Genomic DNA, 12,500 nt, shown 5'->3' on the forward strand with positions numbered 1-12,500 from the left:
GAAACAAAATCCCACTGTCTATAGGCTGCAGAGTTTTCGGCATGTGTCCAAGTGTGAGTGATCGTGTACCACGTAAATCCTTGACGATCTGTGGTGATTTACACGATGGCTTACACGGGAAGACAGGTACCCTTAAAGGCACACTCCTTCTCGTGTAAACACTTCGACTCACTGTCTCAGATTGGGCCAGGCTTTTACATCATCCATCCACTTGGTCACATACCAACAATCGACATCTTGACTGCTTGCTGTGTTGAGGTAGATTTTTTTGATTAATCAATATAATAATAAAAAAAGAGCCACTGGTGGCTTTTAAGAAATAAATTAATAAAATAATTCCCTATGTACACAGAGAGCACCCAGACTGTTGATTCAAACCAGGGCAATCACTATAATATGCAGTCAGCATGACGCCAGTATCGAACAAATACGATTTAATTCACCCGCTTGCGCAGCATCGTGTTCCAACCCAGTGGTGCATGTACTTGTCAAAATAAAGACAACAGTGAGCCGGACATATGTATGATCTCACGCTGAGGAGCAGTGTTGTTTCCAGGCCTCTGTCGTCGGTCACCGACGCATACTTTTTTAAACTTAGTTTTTATCTGACGTATTGGTTTGACCCCTGTGCAGTCGACCGTACGATAGTTTTGACATGTAGTAGGTATTCTGACCACCTGCTTTCCTATACAGTGAACAAATCCAGTAAATTTGGACCTATACATATTTTCAATCGAGGTCCAACTGACTGTTTGTCCCCTGAGGCTGGGAACAACACTGAAGGAGAGAAACAAAGGCTCAAGTTTCACAATGTGAGTGCAGGCATATGCTACCTGGCCGTGCTACAGGTCAAACTGCACGCGAACAGCAGGTGTTGACAGCATGCTCATGTACACAGCAAGGTAAACATCGTGCATGAACATGCTTGTGGCAACCAACACATACATCGGACACATGACCCAACAGCGGATACGTCAATCGTTAAAAAGGGACTCCCCCATCGGCAAACGGTTTCAAATCGATTCAAAAGGTAAACACATCGGCTTGGGGTTTCGTGTGGCAGGGTTATCTAACTTTTAAGAACACCAGTCACATTTAGACTTTGGACACTCAGCAGCAATGTACACACGTTTTGAACACAGTGTGATTTAGCAGACAGTTCTACTAGAACAAATAGAACTAATAGAGTGCTACTTTTGCTAATAGAATGATGTTTGTTTGTTTGTTTGCTTAACGCCCAGCCGACCACGAAGGGCCATATCAGGGCGGTGCTGCTTTGACATATAACGTGCGCCACACACAAGACAGAAGTCGCAGTACAGTCACATTATTCTGACACCGGACCAACCAGTCCTAGCACTAACCCCATACTGCCAGACGCCAGGCGGAGCAGCCACTAGATTGCCAATTTTAAAGTCTTAGGTATGACCCGGCCGGGGTTCGAACCCACGACCTCCCGATCACGGGGCGGACGCCTTACCACTAGGCCAACCGTGCCGGTTTATAGAATGATGTAGTGTGTCACATTGTGTTCAAAACTGGTTACAGAAACGTGTTCAAAAGTGGAACACTTCAGTTTAGAGTGAATGGTGCAACACAGATGACATTGATAGATCATAATTACTATTGGAACACTTCAGTTTAGAGTGAATGGTGCAACACAGATGACATTGATAGATCATAATTACTATTGGAACACTTCAGTTTAGAGTGAATGGTGCAACACAGATGACATTGATAGATCATAATTACTATCTTTTAATTGAGCTTATTAGAGTGGCTTAAGGCATATGTGTCTTTGAAATAGTACGTGGAATGTCCCATAATTCACCGTTAGCTGTTCATGAAAGGTCCTACATAGACATGGAAGCTACAAGAAAGAGCAAAGCATCTCGCCAGTGATTCCGTTTCTTCTGTCAGTGTGCTTTTGGCAGATACAGCTTACTAATATACACTGCCAATATTCACTTATCAAATCAGCTAATGGGAGAATGGGAACACAGAATACATTTTGTTTAAATGTGTAGAGACACTCCTCCGCGCAACACCCTCGGGCAAGCGCTCTGCATGATGGCAGAGATAAATCTTTCAAAAACCAATTTCAACAGTCATGCAAATCATTGATACACATCTTTTCTCTCCTGAAAACTCCTCACCAACCCTCTCCCCCTTGCATCCCTCTCTCGCAAAAACATGGTGTTCAAAGGACCATCGGAGCAACGTTGCACAAAGCTTCATGTAAAATCGAAAAGCTACGCCAGTGAAACAAGCACACTTACAAGTCTCGATACAGATGCCAAGCTGGGATGTGCGAAAACAAATCCTGGATCACCAGCTCTCAAAACACACAATTACCGTCGAAAATCCTCCCACGCACAACCTAAACAGTCTCACAAAGATAATGAATAAGGCGAAATCCAGCTCTACGTCTGCCTCCTCTGATCAATCCTCCGTGAAGTGCACACAGGTAAACCAGTCAGGTTGCCAGGCGGCAGGTAAGAAACTGAGGTAAGAGCCTCAGGTAAGTGAAGTGTAGGAGTAGGTAGTTAAGGCCAGGTGAGCCCAAGGTGACCATATGTGCACAGCATCAACGGCAGACAGGTAGGTATAAACAGGTAAGTGGAGAATGCTGCAGTCTTGCACTCACATACAGGTAAACCTTGCTCACACCTACAGGTAAATGTTTATAAGCTCACCATATCCGAGGGCATTCTCGTTAACACTACAACCTTGAGAATCCAGGTCGTGAACTATGATATACAGAAGATAATAGAAGGCTTTTTAAACTTTGTCTTTAAAACTCACTGCTCAAAAAATAAATGCCAATCGTCTTTTGAATTCTGAAGAAAAGAGACATGAACAAAACTCCTTGGACCTATAGTCAGACTACAGTGACACCGTTTCTGTCAACAAAATCCAGATGTGAAAGTGCCAGCGTTCTTCACTTTAAGTTTGATAGGCCTTAGTCATCGACACAATTTTAACCGAATTACTTGAAATCCTGGTTTGATTTTTCCACGAAAAAGTTTAGAAGAAAAGATTTATGAGCCCTGTCTGTCGAACATTGGCTAGAAGTCTGTTTTGACCTTACCGACTCTTGCAGTGGAATTCTCGGTGTGATTCCATAGCGAAGGAAAGACGCAGTCAGAAGATTACGTCGTGTCTGTCATGATATGAATGCGGTAAGCCATTGGCCCGAAAGTCCGGAATGATCCGTTACCTTGCCTCTGGGTTTAATTATTCCCCCCTCCTCTTCTGTTTCTCGTTTACCTGCCCTTCTTCTCTCGTGCCGCATGGGGTTTCTATATATATATACGACTAGTGTCTGTCTGTCTGTGTGTCTGTCTGTCTGTGCGCGATGCGCGGCCAAGGTTCTCGATGGATCTGTTTCAAATTTGGTGATCATATTCAGGTACACCCTGGACACAACCTGGTCGATGAGATATTTCAACACGTGCTCTCAGCGCGCAGCGCGGAACCGATTTTGGTTCCACCTCAGCTATTTTGGTTCCACCTCAGCTTACCCGGGCCCCCATACCGACACACCATAGCCGCTACACCACATCACAACGCCAAAGTTCTCGGTGGTTCTTTTTCAAATTTGGACACCGTATTCAGCTACACCCCGGACACAATATCATCGATGAGATATTTCAACACGTGCTCTCAGCGCGCAGCGCTAAACTCATGTTCGTTTTTGTGTTCATTTCACCATTATAAGTAACTCTTCCTTATCTTCTCCAGTGTTTGGCGTTTATCTCCCTTCCTTCGTGTGGCTTTCCCGTTCAGTTGTAAGTTACTATTTATTTTTAGAATGTCACTGCGCTGTCCAGAACGCTTCCCTTGCACCCGTAAGTTGTTCTTACTGTCAAAGTGAAAAGGTCGAATCAATTTATAGCCACGCGAAAAATACACTCTCACCTATCTCTATATATTTATAGATACAGATATGCATATATATATACGGCTTCTCTGTGTGTGTGTGTGTTTGTGTGTGTGTGTAGGCAAAAACCTATGTATTATAGAGTTCTGTTTGTGATGGGGTCTAGCGGCTTTTGTCTGTCTGTATGTTCTGGCATGTGAGAAGCCACAGTAGATAATATAGGGCTAAGAAATAAGCTCTAAAATTCTCAATCCCGTTTGACAGGACTTCGCCTTTCAAAGGTGATTGTGGTGAACCGCCACGCTGTCTGTCTCACCCCAAATTCCCGTTTCTGAGAGTGACTATTTTTAGAATGTCACTGCGCTGTCCAGAACGCTTCCCTTGCACCCGTAAGTTGTTCTTACTGTCAAAGTGAAAAGGTCGAATCAATTTATAGCCACGCGAAAAATACACTCTCACCTATCTCTATATATTTATAGATACAGATATGCATATATATATACGGCTTCTCTGTGTGTGTGTTTGTGTGTGTGGGGGAAAAAACCTGTTGATTGTAGAGTTCTGTTTGTGATGGGGTCTAGCGGCTTTTGTCTGTCTGTATGTTCTGGCATTTGAGAAGCCACAACAGATAATATAGGGCTAAGGAATAAGCTCTAAAATTCTCAATCCCGTTTGACAGGACTTCGCTTGCAGAGGTGATTGTGATGAACCGCCACGCTGTCTGTCTCTGTCTCGCGATTCACCCCGGCGAAGCCGGGTATTCCTCTAGTTCATAATAAACAAACATCGTCCGCCTCCTACAGACTCGCCTCTAACACCACCTGGCTTTTTCTACACAAATCTTACAATTTTCTTTCTACCACTTCTCGAAAGCGACCAACGGCCACTCCGAAGGTTTCTGGACGAGTTTTTCTTCTATATAATTCACCTTTCCATATCGATCACCTCTCTATAACGAGCAATTTTGGTCGGTCCCCTGGCTGATCGTTATAGACAGGTTAAACCATTTCCAGTTACCTTCCTCACAACCTAGATCTTGTCATGCAGTCACCATACATTCACCCAGGTTTTAACGCGGGGTAAAAGCATCCTTCCTTCCACACACATACCACGCATCTACATCGTGTCATGCAGTCACCATTCATTCACCCAGGTTTTAACGCGGGGTATGCTCCCCCGACATTTTTTTTATACGGTACATTAAAATCTGTGCAATCTGGTGCATTCTGAGACTAAAATTCAACTCGTTTGGATCAGGTAAAAACAAACCCAACCAAACAAAAAAACAACTTTCACACAACAATGGCAACATTGTAATGGTGCATACTTACTAATAAACCATGTATCCATAATCCAATACTGGCAATAGTATGATCCAAGTCAGTGACGCCCCAATGCATTGAAGCTCAACATGACTATTAGTTCCGTCGCAATATAACCTTGAACGGTTGAAAACGACGTTAAACACCAAATCAAGAAAGAAAGAAAGACTATTTAATTTAGTTATCAGGAGTTTTCAGTCAGCACAATTTAACTCTCAAGCCTCCAGTGTTCTGTTCCATCTTCACTTCTCTTCATATCATTCAGTCAACAAGTTATAGATACTGTGATGAAATGGGACGCGGAAAAATAGATTACTCCAGCGGAATTCGTAAGTTGTGTCCGCGGAAATCCGCGGATTCGCGGAAAAGTCCCACCCCTGCAAAAATGTCCCATGTTGAACAGAATGCAGGCAGGCTGTAGATTATTGGTATGTGTCCAAGTGGAAGAATGCTCTTATCCCAGGTAAGTGACGGATATTTTGTGATTTACAAGATGTTCGGTACCTTTAAACCACAACACGGAATGATAGGTGATACACGATATTATACTGTTCAAAAAAAGAAACGCATAGCTTGTAATATTTGGTTAATTTAGTTATATGGCTACAAGGATATCCACCAAACTGCAGAAAATGTTTATCTGGTCGTCGACCTTTCGTCCATTGCCACAAGTGAGCTCTGCACGTGACGCATGCGTTATCAGTGGCTACAATGTCAAAATTGCTCATTTGGCATGACCACTCGTCATGCTTCAGTGTAATCTCGTGAAACTCGGGGAATATTGAGCTCTCACCATGTCTTCCAAAACCCATAAAAGTGGATTGTTCGCCACAAAGAAATCAGACGACAATTCAGCGACGAAAGATGGCCCGATTGAGCAGAGAAGACCGCCAAATTGCATTGGGTCGTTTACAAGCAGGCCAAAGTCAAAGTGCAATCGCCAGGCACTTCCACGTGTCCCAGAGCACCATCAGTAGACTGTGGGTCAGGTTTCAAGCCACTGGCTCCGTTGCTGACTTGCCACGAGCGGGAAGACCAAGGGCGACAACTGCTGCTCACGACCGCTTCATACGGCTCCGCCACCTCCGGAATCGTTTCCTGTCGGCCTCATCTTCTGTCCAGGCTCTCCCCGGGCCACACCGATTATCGGACCAGACCGTGCGGAACCGCCTGCATGAAGCTGGTTTGAGAGCTCGCAGACCTCACAGAGGAGCTGTCCTCACCCGCCGCCATCGCCAGAACCGAGTGCAGTGGGGCAACCAGCACCTTCGCTGGACCGTCCGGAATCACTGGAGACACGTGTGGTTCAGCGACGAGTCCTACTTCCTGCTCCAGCGACATGATGGTCGGAGGAGGGTCTACCGGAGAGTAAACGAACGTTACGCGCCCAACTGTGTGGATGAGGCACCCGTTCATTGTGGTGGAGGCGTCATGGTGTACGTGGGGGGCGATCAATACCGCTGGAAGGAGCACCCTGGTGCACGTCCAAGGGCGCATAACTGCCCAGCGATACGTGGAGGAAATTCTGCGCCCACACGCCCTTCCTCTTCTGGCTGACCAGGATGCCATATTCCAGCAGGACAACGCTCGCCCGCACACAGCACGACTCACCACCCAGTTCCTCACCGACCACCATGTCCAGGTGCTTCCCTGGCCATCCATGTCGCCAGACATGAACCCGATAGAACACCTCTGGGATGAATTGGACAGACGTGTGCGCAGGCGAGAAGAAGCGCCGGCAAATCACCGCGATCTATTGCAGGCACTTCAGGAGGAGTGGGACACCATCCCACAGCAAGATATCCGGCATCTGATCCAGTCCATGCCCAGAAGGTGCCGGGCAGTTGTTGCTGCTCAAGGCAGTCACACCCCCTACTGACTTGACAGCCTCGGCACCCAATCGTATTAATTGACTGATTGATTTGAAGATGCAAATGAAATGTGTGTGTATTCAACTGTGTCCATACCAAGTTTCAAACAAATAATCTAAATATTAGATTTTCTGTTAATTTTTTCGAAAAATAAAACAAATTTGGCAAGTAGCAACTATGCGTTTCTTTTTTTGAACAGTATATCTATATCTGTATAGAGATGCGGCCTACCTGGCTGAATCTCCGCGTACCTCTCGCTGGCACCAGTTTTTTTCTTCTGAATCACCGGTATTTCTTCTGCCAGGCACGTAACCCTTATGTTATTCCAGAACCGCGATACAGGTAAATATTTTGAAGTCCAAGCTAAAATATCTTTGGTTCAAGGAGGATAGTTTTTTTTAGCGGAGAGCTTCTAGCTTTCTTTGTAAGTTATGCCCTAACAAAGAGATTGGGAGGGAAAACAGAAGAACAAACATGGGTCAACACAAGATGAAAGTGACTTTCGTCGAAAATTGTGTAATTGTGAACATCAATAGGGTGAGAAACTGTGCATGATCATACTGTATTGCAAACCAACGAAAACGTTCTTGAAAACGCAAGGTAGCTCCTTGCAAGAAAATGGTCAACATTTCTTTCTTTACTCAAGAAGGAACCAGAAACAGTACACACACACACATACACACATACCACACACACACCACACACACACACACACACACACACACACACACACACACACACACACACACACACACACACACACACAAATAAAAAGAAGAAAGGTTCCTAATGAGATTGGTGATTATTATGAGTACGTTTTTGAGTGTTCTGATTTAACAATGCAAAGGTTATCATACCAAAATGTATGACCGTTAGTAGCAAAATGTTTGACTGTTAGTAACAAAATGTAAGGTAAACAAGTCGCGTAAGGCGAAAATACAACATTTAGTCAAGTAGCTGTCGAACTCACAGAATGAAACTGAACGCAATGCCATTTTTCAGCAAGACCGTATACTCATAGCATCGTCAGTCCACCGCTCATGGCAAAGGCAGTGAAATTGACAAGAAGAGCGGGGTAGTAGTTGCGCTAAGAAGGATAGCACGCTTTTCTGTACCTCTCTTTGTTTTAACTTTCTGAGCGTGTTTTTAATCCAAACATATATCTATATGTTTTTGGAATCAGGAACCGACAAGGAATAAGATGAAAGTGTTTTTAAATTGATTTCGACAATTTCATTTTGATAATAATTTTTATATATTTAATTTCCAGAGCTTGTTTTTAATCCAAATATAACATATTTATATGTTTTTGGAATCAGAAAATGATGGAGAATAAGATGAACGTAAATTTGGATCGTTTTATAAATGTTTATTTTTTTTTACAATTTTCAGATTTTTAATGACCAAAGTCATTAATTAATTTTTAAGCCACCAAGCTGAAATGCAATACCGAAGTCCGGGCTTCGTCGAAGATTACTTGACCAAAATTTCAACCAATTTGGTTGAAAAATGAGGGCGTGACAGTGCCGCCTCAACTTTCACGAAAAGCCGGATATGACGTCATCAAAGACATTTATCAAAAAAATGAAAAAAACGTTCGGGGATTTCATACCCGGGAACTCTCATGTCAAATTTCATAAAGATCGGTCCAGTAGTTTAGTCTGAATCGCTCTACACACACACACAGACACACACACAGACACACACACACACACACACACACACACACGCACGCACGCACATACACCACGACCCTCGTCTCGATTCCCCCCTCTCTACGTTAAAACATTTAGTCAAAACTTGACTAAATGTAACAAAAAGATAAGCTACATGTACTACAAATGTTTATCGGGAAAGACTTGGGGTACGAGTTGATGAGAACAGAAAACTAGATGGAGGGAGGACGTGTGTGTGTATGTGTGTGTGTGTGTGTGTGTGTGTGTGTGTGGGGGGGGGGGGGTAGGAGGGGGATAGGGGGATAAAGCTAGAGGGTTTATCTAGGTCTGGTACGAGCGGCAGGTGGTGAATGTTACGCGCGTTACAGCCACGTGTTCTTGACGCAAACACAGGTAAAGCACAGGTAACGGTTCGGGCCAGACTGCTAGTCTGTGTCTCACGGGACCTGCTCTGGCACAGTTTCACGTGCTGCACTTGTTTCTCCACAATCTGACATTTTGAACATGGCTGGCGCTACAGTGGAAGCTCCCTTTTAAGACCTCAAAACAATTGAGAAAATCAGGTCTTGAAAAGAAGGAGTCTTAAAATGGGGGTACATTTACAGAGGTTAAAGAACAGAAGATCTGAAAAACCAAGGTCTTAAAAAGAGGAAGTAAGTCTTAAATTGGGGAGTCTGAAAAGGGGGGTTTCACTGTATTCGCCCGCTGTGTGCTTGTAAGAGTGGATAGGTTTTTGGGCGTCAGTGCGGCATCTCGAAATGTCATTGACACATGATAGCCTACGTACATATTATGCGATCATAATGTGTAGAGTTGTGTTAAATACGTACATATATGCGATCATAATGTGTAGAGCTGTGTTAAATACGTACATTATATGCGATCATAATGTGTAGAGTTGTGTTAAATACGTACATTATATATATGCGATCATAATGTGTAGAGCTGTGTTAACTACGTACATTATATGCGATCATAATGTGTAGAGTTGTGTTAAATACGTACATTATATGCGATCATAATGTGTAGAGTTGTGTTAAATAGTACATTATATGCGATCATAATGTGTAGAGCTGTGTTAAATACGTACATTATATGCGATCATAATGTGTAGAGTTGTGTTAAATACGTACATTATATGCGATCATAATGTGTAGAGCTGTGTTAAATACGTACATTATATATATGCGATCATAATGTGTAGAGCTGTGTTAAATACGTACATTATATGCGATCATAATGTGTAGAGTTGTGTTAAATACGTACATTATATGCGATCATAATGTGTAGAGTTGTGTTAAAGCCAAGATTCAGTCAATACTTTAGTGTTCACATTGGAACACACTGTGTGTATTATGTGCTCAAAGTTGTGATCCACAGCCCTGGCCATCCCAGTGGCGATCTAAGTCAATGCAACATCTGGACCTCATCAGTTCCGCGACTGGTTCATTAAACTCTCCATGGCCACAACCACAGAGTTGTGGCCACAACCCGAGTGGTCAGGACCCATGCTCTCTCTCTCTCATTTTTTCTCTCCCTCAGTCACGCACGCACGCGCACACACATTTACACACACATGTACACACACACACACACACATACACACTGCACACATTGCACACACTCACTCACACTCTCACACACACACACACACACACACACACACGCACACACACACACACACACATTTACACACACACACACTCACACACACACACATACACATACCCCTCTCACAAACACACACACTCACACACTGTACACACAGGGTATTTCTATAAGGCCAAAAAAAAAATAGGTGTGGTTACGGTAACATAGCCAAAATAAATAGGGTAGGTAGGTAGGCAATCACTGTTTGTTTTTTTTTACTTTTTGTTCTAATGTGTACAAATTAAACCTACCGTACTTGACAGGGAAATAAGTGTGCGACACGGGCGCTTTCGCTTTCATTGCGTTTTTTGCACTCGTTTTTTTTGTTTTGTTTTTTTGTTTTGACAAATGTAATAAAAAGTTATAGGATCGGCCCCTAAAAATAGGGTAGGTCGGGTTACCGTAACCACACCTATTTTTTTTTTTAGGCCTAAGGCACAACACAACAGAAGCCATGTCAGACAGAGGCAGACAGGTGAGTGAATGAATGTGGTAGGTGCATGCACACAGGTTAATGATTGGATGTAGTAAGTGATGAATGAGCGAAGGCCGGCATGGACCTGTGAACTAACGAATCACTGGGTGAAAGATAACGACTTATATTACTTTACGTGGAAATAGGGAGAATGCTGGAAGAGTTTGCACAGAGATTCCAAATGAACCTGTGAACTATCGAAAAGGAGACTAAGTGTACACGAAACAGGGGAAAGTGCTGGAAGAGTTCGCACTTAATACAGAAATAATTATGGGTACAAAAGAATCACTGGGTGGCAGAAGAAGACTTTTTATAGATACAGTCGAACGTACTGCCTTGGTGACGACCTCTCGATAACGACCGTGCCAACAACGACCATCTCATAGCCAGATCCCCGACGATTTTATTTATACATAATTCACCTTTACATTGCGACCCCCAGCCTATAACGACTTCTTTTGGTCCCTTGGGTGGTCGTTACTGACAGGTTTGACTGAACGTGTATCACGAGTAAGGTCAGGAAGAATACAAACATAGCCTGGCTGAAGAGAAAAACAACAACGAAGGAAATAAAATGTTAATGAAGCAAAGACTCGAGCATGCTGGGGCACTCAAAGAAAATCAACATGCTCAAGTTCAGTGCAGTTTCTTGAACAGAAAACTTTTGCGAAAATCTGTTTCACTCATCAAGTGATGGAATCAACTGCGAGACGAGAGACTGAACATGAGTGGAGAGAAGGGAGGTAACTGTTGTTGGCCATATCCTGACTGATCGTGTCAAGCGCTTCCATCCCATGTAAACCATTCACAGATCGCTGTCTCTTGAGAGAGAGAGAGAGAGAGAGAGAGAGAGAGAGAGAGAGAGAGAGAGAGAGAGAGAGAGAGAGAGAGAGAGAGAGAGAGAGAGAGAGAGAGAGAGAGTGCACCAAGAGAGAGTGCACCAAGAGAGAGAGAGAGAGAGAGAGAGAGAGAGAGAGAGAGGGTGCACCGAGAGAGAGAGAGAGAGAGAGAGAGAGAGAGAGAGAGAGAGAGAGAGCGAGAGAGAGAGAACAAAAGAGAGAGAGAGCGAGAGAGCGAGAGAGAGCGAGAGAGCGAGCGAGAGAGAGAGAGAGAGAGAGAGAGAGAGAGAGAGAGAGAGAGAGAGAGAGAGAAAGAGAGAGAGAGATAACCACCCATGAAGGCAGAAGTAAAATTACAATTTACAAATTACGATTTACCTTTTTTTTTTTAGTCAGATCGCGTCGTTCAATGAAAACAACTCAGCCACTACTTCAGCAGTCAGCAGTGTGCACACACACACTCATAGGGTTTTAACTCCTTCCACCAGCTGGTAATCAAAGGTGGAACCTGAACTGAACATCGATGTTTGCAGTGACCGTGCCGCCACATAAAAGCTTGATCATGCCAAAGCATACGAACAAAACTTTGGCATACTTATTTTTGTCAGTTCCACCAAAGATATTCCACAGCTTCGCAAGCTAAGAGCGTATAGCAGTAGAATATCTTTTGTTTCACTAAATAAGCATTCAGTCACACACGCACCCACACTGTCTGGGGTCGCACCCTACATTTCAAACAGGGTTTATTTGTGGAGGCGGTGTCGAAGGCAAGATAAGACAACGA

General features: G+C 43.7%; 1 protein-coding gene across 8 annotated transcripts in view; it reads right to left on the minus strand.

Moving 5' to 3' along the window:
- The window catches only part of LOC138960092 (LIM domain-binding protein 3-like), an 83,789-nt gene that overhangs the window by 44,607 nt on the left and 26,682 nt on the right, over positions 1–12,500 (minus strand). The window contains exon 1 of one of the 8 annotated variants that reach the window (XM_070331839.1): positions 2,280–2,491. The exons of the other annotated variants lie outside the window; for them this stretch is intronic. The gene's annotated coding sequence lies outside the window, so the exon portion shown is untranslated. Of the gene's footprint in view, positions 1–2,279; positions 2,492–12,500 lie in introns of those variants that run through there. 8 annotated transcript variants of the gene reach the window in all.

The sequence above is a fragment of the Littorina saxatilis genome, linkage group LG2 (assembly GCF_037325665.1).
Source record: "Littorina saxatilis isolate snail1 linkage group LG2, US_GU_Lsax_2.0, whole genome shotgun sequence".
NCBI classification, from domain to species: Eukaryota; Metazoa; Mollusca; class Gastropoda; order Littorinimorpha; family Littorinidae; genus Littorina; species Littorina saxatilis.